The following is a 9,754-nucleotide window of genomic DNA, read 5'->3' on the forward strand; positions in this document are numbered from 1 at the left end:
AAATGTTCTCGTGAAACTTTCCTTATGAAAACAACACAGGAGAGCATTGAGCCATCTACCTCCCTGGTTAGAGCTTATTGTGTGCCTTTCGCCGTCAGGTTATTTGGAGGTTGAGTGTTTGTGTTGGTGGGTGGGTTTGAAGAAGCAGATCTTGAGCGTTAGGAGGAGGACAGATGGCTGATGAAAAGACAGCACTGAACAACCGGCCCCGCAGCTGATGGGCAGGGACACCTGGAGTTGACTCAGCAGGGGACTAGGGAACACTGTGGTCGTTTTTTGTGGCCGTGGGGTGACTGCAGAGATGCCTCTGGCTTTCTGGGCCTGGCACTTGCTGGCAGAAGGCACTTCTCCCTCCCTTGAGGCTGGCACTGGGGCCAACGTGTGGCAAACGCCGGAGCCTGAGCGTGAGGAGCCTGAGCGTGAGGAATGCTCGCCGGCGCAGAGAGCAGTTGCAGGAGGAACAGCAGTGTCAGCAGCATCCTTCAGGCATGTGACTGCCTAGCGCAGTGACCTTTGGCCACCCGCATCTCCTTACCTGGGAGGCCTGGGAGGTTAACAATAAAGCCGACTTGAGACCGAGATAGGGCAAAAGGGAGGCAGCAGGCCATGGGAGAGGGGGTGGTGAGGTGGTTTCCAGGGTCCTTCCATGATGGACCGCGATGGACATGAGGGGCAGCAGATAGGGCCCAGAGCCTTCAGGGAACCACGGTGCCAGGAGAGAGGGTTCCCCTGGTCCCGTGCTGCTCCCTGAACTGAGTGAAGTGCTGACCCTGTACCACACTGTCCCTTCGCTGCCTTCCCCTTGTGTCCTGGGCATTACCTGGGCTGCATGTCTCAGGTTCATTTCCACCTGGAAGATCAAGATAATCTTGCTTTGGGACCGGGCCACTCCTTGGTGTAGGGAAACGTGGATGGTGAGGCCATTTTCTTATTTCCTCCCTCTTCCATCATCCACCCCCCACCTCCACCCCGCCCCGCCTTCTGTCTTCTCTCCCACATTGTGGGCCAGGCATTATGGCAAGATCTGGGCCGTTTAAGTGGCAAATCCTGTAACTTGAGTTAACATTTCTCTCCTCACTCAGCGCTTTTCTTTCAGAAGGAAGGAAACAAACCCTTTTGTTGAGTACCTGTGACATTTGGGGCACTGAGCGAGGCCCCCCTCTCTGCACAGCCGTCTCTGAAACAACCCTCAGAGCATTCCTGGGGAGGAATTCCTGGGACTGCAGAGGCTGGCGGCTGGCGGCAGAGAAAGCAGCCAGGAATCCTAAACCTGCTCACAACCCCCTGTCTCTCTCCCCTCTCTCTTCAAAAAGGAAAGGAAAGACTTTAAGCTCGACTTGGACACACAAGAGGCAGGCGTGAGGCTGGGGCAGGTGTGGGGGTCCTCACCCTTCTGGCTTCTCTGAGTGGCAAGACTGCCTCATCTGAAGCTCTGGGTGCTTGGGCTAAGGCTGCGGCACCACATGGCCTGAGTTATGGTCACATTCGAGCATCAGCAGTGGCGAGAGTTGTACTTGGGACCCACAGTGGGATGTTGTGGCTGCATGGTGCAGCCTCCTGGGACAGAGCCAGCGCTGAGGACCTGGCCCTGGCTCCAGTGGGCTAATTGCTGATGTCTGTTGTGTCTCCTAGCACTTGATACAGAGGAGAGAGAGTCTAGAAGACAGCTGATTTGCTTTCCTCAGTTACTTGGGTAATTCAGACAGAAACAAACATTCCTATAAGAGAATATCTAAATGACTGGCCACGGCAGCTGGCCTGTTGCCTGTTTTGCATTGGGATTTATGAATTCTCTTTAGGGTCAGATTTTTATTAAACTGAACTTTTTTCACTGCAAGTAACAGAAACGCAGTTTAAAATGACTTTAACAGAAGGGGGAATATATTAGCTGAGAAGTCTAGAGCTGTTCCAGCTTCAAGGGTAGCAAGATCTGGGTGCTTAAACCATGTGACATCGCTCATCTTTCTCTCTTTTAACTTGGTTTTCCCCCGAGTGGCTTCTTTCTTAGGAGGCTCAAGTGGAGGCCAGAGGACCACCCTCCACTCTGGACTTCTATCCCACAGTGCAGCAGCCCACCAGGAGCGTTTGTCTTTCAGCCGAGATCTTGGGCTGACGCTTCTTGTCTCTGATTGGCCTGATTTGGCTCTCAAGCCTGCCTCTGAGCCAATCACCGTGCTCTGGGCAGTTCTCTTCCATGCCATCACTCAGGGACCCAGACTTCTTTCCTTTGTTGCTCTGCCATGCCCTACAGCATTGTCAGCAGGTGCATGGTTGAAGTTGGATCTCTATGCGGTTCAGCCTGTAGGAGTGTTGTCTTGGTTTGGGTTCCTCCGGAAGCTGATTGTGAGGCAAGAGTTCAAGTTCAAGTCGATTGCTTAGGAGGTGATCCCAAGAAGCATCTGTAGGGGAGTGGGGAAGTGTGACAGGAAAAAGAAGACAGCTTACAAAGGGAGTATAATCAAGGAGGTTACTGCTGTAGACAACTGGAGCTTAATCCCACCTAGGAGTTCTGGGAGACAGTACAGGCGTGCCTCAGGGTTACCCCACTAGAAGGGATAGGAAACCATTTGTCCACTAACTCCCCACCCATCACTGGTTGAGGGTGCCAGCGTTGGCAGCATTCATTTCTAGGCCTTCCAACTTGCCCTGTGCACTGGCCAAGCAGGCTTCCTGTGCTAGGAGAAGCCCTCAGGTAGAGTTTCAGGGTGGCCATAAGCAGACTTCAGCACATAGAGCCGAATGCTGAGGAACCCTGGGGGGGCACCAGGTCTGGTACAGGTGTGGAAGGGTTACGCCCACTCTCTGAAGCTGCTCGCCTGAATGTGGCATATAGCCCTTCCACCTACATTCTGGGGGGGTGGGGGGCGAATTGGGGACGGGAAAATGCAGCCTTCTCAAACAAAACACTCTTGTATGCCAGAATGGGGGAATAGATTATGGTGGACAACTTGCCGTCTCTGCCATGGCAGGCAAACCCAACGATGTCCACCCCTGCCTCTGACCCCTCCTCCTCCCAGCCCTGTTTGCCTGGCCTGCTCTCAGCCAATCGTCAGGAAATCCAGCTACAGTCCTGGGGGTCATGATTTAGAACACTGGTTCTCAGGCTGGCAGCCCTGGAAACTTAGGTCCACAGATGATGGGAATGGAGATGGATGAGCTATTGTCAGTGTTTTATATCCCTCATCGGAAATCATTTATTAACCTGGACAGAGTCCACCCAGCAGTATCTTTGCTTTTGGCTGGTATTAGGTCAGCACAGTGTGGAAACATGCTCATGCGCATCAGCAGTGCCTACTGATGGTTCATTTTGGAGAAGGAGGTCTGTTATGAATCAGTGTGGTTTATTTGGTTGCTGCCTATGTTGAATTTCTAGAAGCAGAGCCTGAGACAGGGATTCTGGGGTAAGTGATTTATTGAGAGAGGCTCTCAGGAGAAACCAATAAGGAGGTGAGGGAAGCAAGGTACAACAGGAGGAAACCAGGCAAAGATGTGGGTTCAGCTGGAGTCTAGCCTCAGCCTGATGCCAGGAGAAGTGCTAGAGTGTGAATGGCACCATGGATGTTATCCCACCTTGAGGCAAGGGGCCCAGTCATTGGCTGCGGGGTTATCTCTTGGGCGGTGCAGCTGGGGGCTGGTTCACTCAGAGGTTTCCAAGGTGAAGAAAAGAAAAATCACAGGAATGGATACTTGGAGGTGAAAAAGATTGAGGGCCATAGGCTGTGGCTATTTCTCCATGGAATATTTACATTTTGAGAAGGGATCTCTTTTGGAGCTAAAGGAGTGAATCACTTATTGCAAATTATGTGGTGTTTGGGGGAAAACGAAAAAATATATTAAAATGTGTGCATGGAAAAGTCCTCTCTCCAAATCTGTTTCTTGTCTGCCGAGCCCCTCCTCTACCATGCTAGTCAACCACTGTTAGCTTCTTGCGTAACTTTCTTGAGTTTCTTTACTCATATATAAGCAAATATGTATATGTATATTCTTGTTCTCCACTGTTTTCTTTTTTAATTAGCAGATAGCATTATGCGTACTGTTTGGAACCTTGCATTTTTCTTTTAATAATACATCTAGTAGCTCTTTCCATAATAGTACAAAAGAATGTTCTCTTCTTTACAGCTATCTAGCATTGTGTTGTATGGACGTACCATAATTTAGGTCATCCGTCTTCTACTGAGGGACATTTATGTTGTTTCCAATGTTTTGCTACTATGAACAATGCTACAATGAATAACTTTATCCATATGTCATTTCACATATGTGCAAACATATCTGTGAGAGAAATTTACAGAAATGCAATTGTTAGGGCTGAGAGTATACGCACAGTAACGTTGATCAATATGGCCCAACTCCCCGGCACAGAGATGTACCAACTTGCAATTGCACCAGTAGTCTGTCAGATTGCCTCTCTCCTCACCATCCTGCCCACGTTGTAGTGGCCCAGTTTGGGATGTGGGCCAATCTGATAGGGGAGAAATAGTTTCTCAGTGTAGTTTTATTTTACATTTCTCTTATTAGGTGTGAGAGAAAGACGTGGAATGTCTTTTCCCATGATTAAGGGCCCTTGGTAGTTCCTTTTTCTGTGAACTGCCTGAATGCCCATATTTCTACTGGGTTGTTGGCTTTTTTTCCCTGCCCAACTTCTAGGACTTTGTTTGCTTAAATATATCAGGAAGTTTAGCTCTTTGTGATGAAAGCTACTGATTTTCCTCCCAGATTGTCATTTATATTTCAGTTTTGCTCATGCTGGTTTTTCTTGGCCAAGCAGAAGTTTTGTGATTTTTGTGTAGTTTGAATTGATCCATCTTTCTCTTTTATGGCTGCTGGAGATTGAATCGTAGTTAGGAAGGCCTTCCCACTCCAAGATTATATTGGAATTCTGTCATGCTTTTTTCTAGGACTTTAATGGTTTCATTTTATCACGTATAAATCTTTGATCCGTTTGGACTATTTCCTGGCGTATAGTGGGAGGTATGGATCCAACTTTATCATTTTCCAGATGGTTGACAAGAGATATTTTTTAACAGGGAGCTGGTCCAAAACACACCAGAGAACACTTTCTTCAGGAAAAGGTCGCGTGCCTCAGCAGAAGGTGTTGCAAATTATAGTAAGGAGCAGTTTTCTTTAATTAGCAAAGATTCATTTGTTCAACGAATATTTACTGAGTGCCCACTGTGTGCCTGGTACTTTTCTAGATCCTGAGGCTAGGAAAAAATAGACACAAGCCCCTGCCCTCCAGGAGCTCCCATTCTCTCGGGGGGATAGGCAAGAAATAAGCAAGGAAATCTATACTGTGTTGGCTACTATAGTGAGAAATCAAATTTGGTGCCCAAGTTACTATGACTGTGACAAATTGAGCCAAAACTTAGGGGTTCTGCAGGTCAGGAAGTTGGACAGGGCAGAGCAGAGGGCCAAGGGGACAGCTTTTCTCTTCTCTCCGATGCCTGGGGCCTCAGCTGGAACACTTGAAGGCTGGGGTCTGCTAGCCATCTGAAAGCTTGTTCACTCGTGCATCTGGTGTAATTCTGGCTGTAGGCTGGGGCTCAATTCCTCCCCACATGGGCCTCCCCTTATGGTCTCTCTGTGGGGGCTAGTTTGGGCTTCCTCTGATCTGGTGGGTTCCAAGAGACAGTGTCCTGAGAGAGAGAGGTGGAGGCTGTATCACCTATGAAGGGCCTGCCTCAGGAATTCTGCAGTGTCACTTCTGCCACATTTTATGTTAGAAGCCAGTTCCTAAGGCTGGTCCATATTGAAGGGAAGGGGAGTAAGACTCCCTTTTGATGGGAGGAGTGGTTCTAGGAAAACTTGTAGGACCGTACATGTTGCTATGGTCATTTTTAGAAAATAGAATCTGCCGTGTAAGGCAAGGAGGGCTGGGATGAGGATGGATAGGTGATGTTGGTATTTTATATAGTGCGGTCAGGGACGTGTGGCCTGAAAGCAGTGAGGGAGTAAGCCCTGTGGTTATCTGGGGAAGTGTACCAGGCAGAGGGAACCGCAAAGGCCGAGACCAGGAAGCAGGAGTGCGCTTGCCTTGTTCGGAGAGCAGGAGGAGCAGCGCAGCTTCAGCTGGGTGAGAAGAGGTGGGGAGAGTGGAGACAAGGGCAGAGAGGCTTGGGGAGCAGGTCACCATTGCAGCTATTGTAAAGACTTCAGCTTTTCTTCTGAATGAGTTGGGAAACCATTGAGCATTTCAAGCAGAGGAGTAACATGATCTCACCTATTTTTTAAAAATTTTATTGACATGACATTGGTTTATAACATTATGTAAAATTCAGGTGTACATCATTGTATTTTGGCTACTGTATACACTGCATCATGTTTACCACCAAAAGTCTAGTTTCCATCCGTCACGATAAATATGTGCCCCTTTACCTCTTCCCCTCTCCCCCCACCTCCTTCCCCTCTGCCGATCACCAATCTGTTCTCTGTATCTATGTGTTTGTGTGTTTGTTTTCCACATATGAATGAAATCATACGGTGTTTGTGTTTCTGTGTCTGACTTATTTTGCTTAGCATAATACCCTCAAGGTCCATCCATGTTGTCGCAAATGGCAAGATTTAATCTTTTTTCTGGCTGAGTAGTATTCCATTGTATATATATATATACCACATCTTTATCCATTCATCTGTTGATGGACACTTAGGTTGTTTCCAAGTCTTGGCTGTTGTGAATAATGCTTTAATGAACATAAGGGTGCATATATCTTTTCGAATTAATTGTTTTCACGTTTTTTCGATAAACACCCAGAAGTGGAATAGCTGGATCATATGGTATTTCTATTTTTAATTTTTGAGAAACCTCCATACTGTTTTTCATAGTGGCTGCACCAGTTTGTGTTCCCACCAGCCGTGTATGAGGGTTCCCTTTTCTCCTCAACCTTCCCAACGGCCAGATGCTGGATATGTTTTTTAGAATAGAGCTAACTGGCTTTGTTGATGAACTGGATATGGGTTAATGGACAGACATCCTTATTCTTCTGGGACAGTTCCAGCTTATATAATGAATGACATGGTCACCCTGGTTATGAGAAAAAGAGAGGAGTCTAGAATGGCTCCAAGGTTTTTGGCCTGAGCAACTGGAAGAATCAAGGTGCCATTTAATGAGATGGGAGGGACTGTGAGGAACAGGTGAGGGGAGGGGTGGAATCAGGAGTTCCGGTTTGGATCTTTTCAGGTTGCTTAAGAGACATTCAAGTGTCTGGTAAGCACAAGCACAAGTGGAGTAGGTGGTGGGAGTCCAGGAGGAGGTCTGAGGCAGAGATAGGAATTCGAGTGTTGCTAGACCAGAGAAAGCATGAAGCCAGAGGCCGGATGCAGTCACATCCCAGCAATGAGAAGACCCCTGGGCACGCTCAAGTAGAAGCTGGGGACTGAAGAGGAGCCGACCACAGAGAACATGAAGGAGCTACTGTAGGAGAGTAGAGGCCATGGTGAGGGGGGTGGGGGGCACAGTGGAGAGGTGTTTTCTGTCGCCGGGTGGGAGCCTGCTCTTTGCTTTAATGAAAATCTCTCTTAGATATGTGTACGTCCTCATCTTAAACAGAGGACAGTGAACGCGATATGATCTGTTAAAGAGACTTGGTCACATTATAAATGTCACCTGTTGTCAGATGCTGTTTGTAGGCATGGTTCCTGGCCACTGCTGCCCGCAGGCCTGCAGCCCCACTGCTCTGCCACGCATTTCTGTTTGCATTCTGAGTTTTCTGCCCTCCCCTCCTGGCAGCTGTCATTCTCCTTGTCCTGTCACAGCCCCTCATCCTTAAATCCAGGGCTTTCCAGGCTACAATTGTCCGATAACCAGCTTTTTGAGCACACTAGAGTTGTGGGTGAAGTGAGGGGCTCTCCTTTGACCTTTAGTTACTATTTAGGCTGCTCTGAAGGCGTTTTCTCTTTCTTCTTCATTTCCCTGGATAAATGCTTACTGGAAGGTGACTTTTGGGTAAGCAGAGTGGAACTATAAAAGTTACTTTGTTGCCAAATTAATTCAGTCATTTGGTATTTACTAGGTCCCCTCTCCCCATGTGTTCCAAACGTTGTTTTAGACCAGCTGGGGCCACAGAGTGACCGATCAGTTCATTCACACAACACATATTAGTTGTGGGCCTGCAGACCAACCAGACAAAACCCCCTGCCTGTTGCGAGTTTACATTCCCGAGGGGGAAGGTGGACAACAGATAAGATAAATTAGTAAAATACCGAGTTGGAGTTGGTGCTCAGTGCTGTGGGGAAGTCATCAAGCAGCAAAGGCGCATGGAGACTGCCAGGGAGAGGAGGCGGTGTCTAAACAGGGTGACCCTGGGGGCCCTTAATGAGAAGATGAGGAGGGTCTCAACCCAGATGCTGAGATCTAGTGTCCAGACAGCATCGAGATCTAGTGGCATGGCCAGAGCTTCCCATTACACTAAGAATAACTCCCAAATCTCTTCCCATGCCTGCAGCACTGAGGGCGTCTGGCCCCTGGCTGCCTCCTGACCTCCTCACTCACTGCTCAGCTCCAGCCGCAATGGAGTCTGCTTTCCTCACACACCCAAGCACAGTCTTGTCTCAGGGCCTTTGCACACCCTCTTCTTGCTGCATGTCTCACTCCTCCACTTTATTCTGGTTTCTGCTCCAATGTCACACAATGAGGCTTTCTAGGTAGCTGGCCCCCAATGAACCCTGCCTCCCGGTGCTCACTGTCTTGGGCAGTCCCTCCCATAATGAATCTGAGTTGGCCCTGTGATTCGCTTTAATCAACAGAATGTGTCAGAAATGATGCTGTGCCAACTCCAAGCCTAAGCCTTAAGACAGCCTGGCAGCTTCTGCTTTCGAATTTGAGGAGCCCTGGCTACCCCACTGGAAAGGCTACGTGAGAGGCCACCCGGACGGGCCACTGGAGAGGGAGAGCCTACATGGAGAGAGGGGCCCAGCCGTTCCAACATCCCAGCAGAGCCCAGCCTTCTCACCGACGCTGCCAAGACGCCAGACGTGAATGAGTCATCCCGGCCACTCTGCAGACGACTGCAGCCCCAGTGAAAATCCATGGGGAGCAGAAGAAGCACCTCGCGGAGCCCAGCCAGCACACACAGTCTGGAGAGAGAATAAAGTGACTGTTGTTTTGATCACTTAGTTGTGAGGTGGAGTGTCACACAGCATGGGTAACTGGACACACTCCCTGACCACCCACTCAAGGTGCAGCCTATGTCTCTCTTTCCTTACTTCTGCTTTGTGTTTCTTCACAGCACTTAGAATTTCCTGACCTTCTTACATACATTGTTTACTATCTGTCTCTCCCACTGGACGATAATCCCCATGAGGTGAGGAATTCCGTTTGTTCTGCTCACTGCTTTATTCCTGGAGCTTAAGACCCTGCCTGCTCATAGTAGGCACTCAGTAAATACCTCCTGAATGAGTAACTATGTAAGTATCCACTATTCTAAGATCAAAATACCCTTCGTTTTAGAATGACCCTTTTCCTCTGAGAAAAAACATCCAGCCCCCAGCTCATCAAGGCACATACTGTTCTGTGAGGTACATCCTCCAACTGACCTTAGGCATGAAAATCCACACATTTTTGTTGAACTCTGCTACATGGAAGACTGACTGGGAAACTAACAGAGAAACATTTAAAAATAAAGAGTAACTTTAAGCAAATCCAGTTCTGTGTTTGGGGAATCCCTGTGTTCCTAAAGAGGGGCAAGAAGCAGTAACTGATGCAAAGCTAGCTGGGAGAAGGGGCAAAGAACACCAAGTCCCAGGGAGGAGGTGAAGG

The sequence above is a fragment of the Equus caballus genome, chromosome 22 (assembly GCF_041296265.1).
Source record: "Equus caballus isolate H_3958 breed thoroughbred chromosome 22, TB-T2T, whole genome shotgun sequence".
NCBI classification, from domain to species: Eukaryota; Metazoa; Chordata; class Mammalia; order Perissodactyla; family Equidae; genus Equus; species Equus caballus.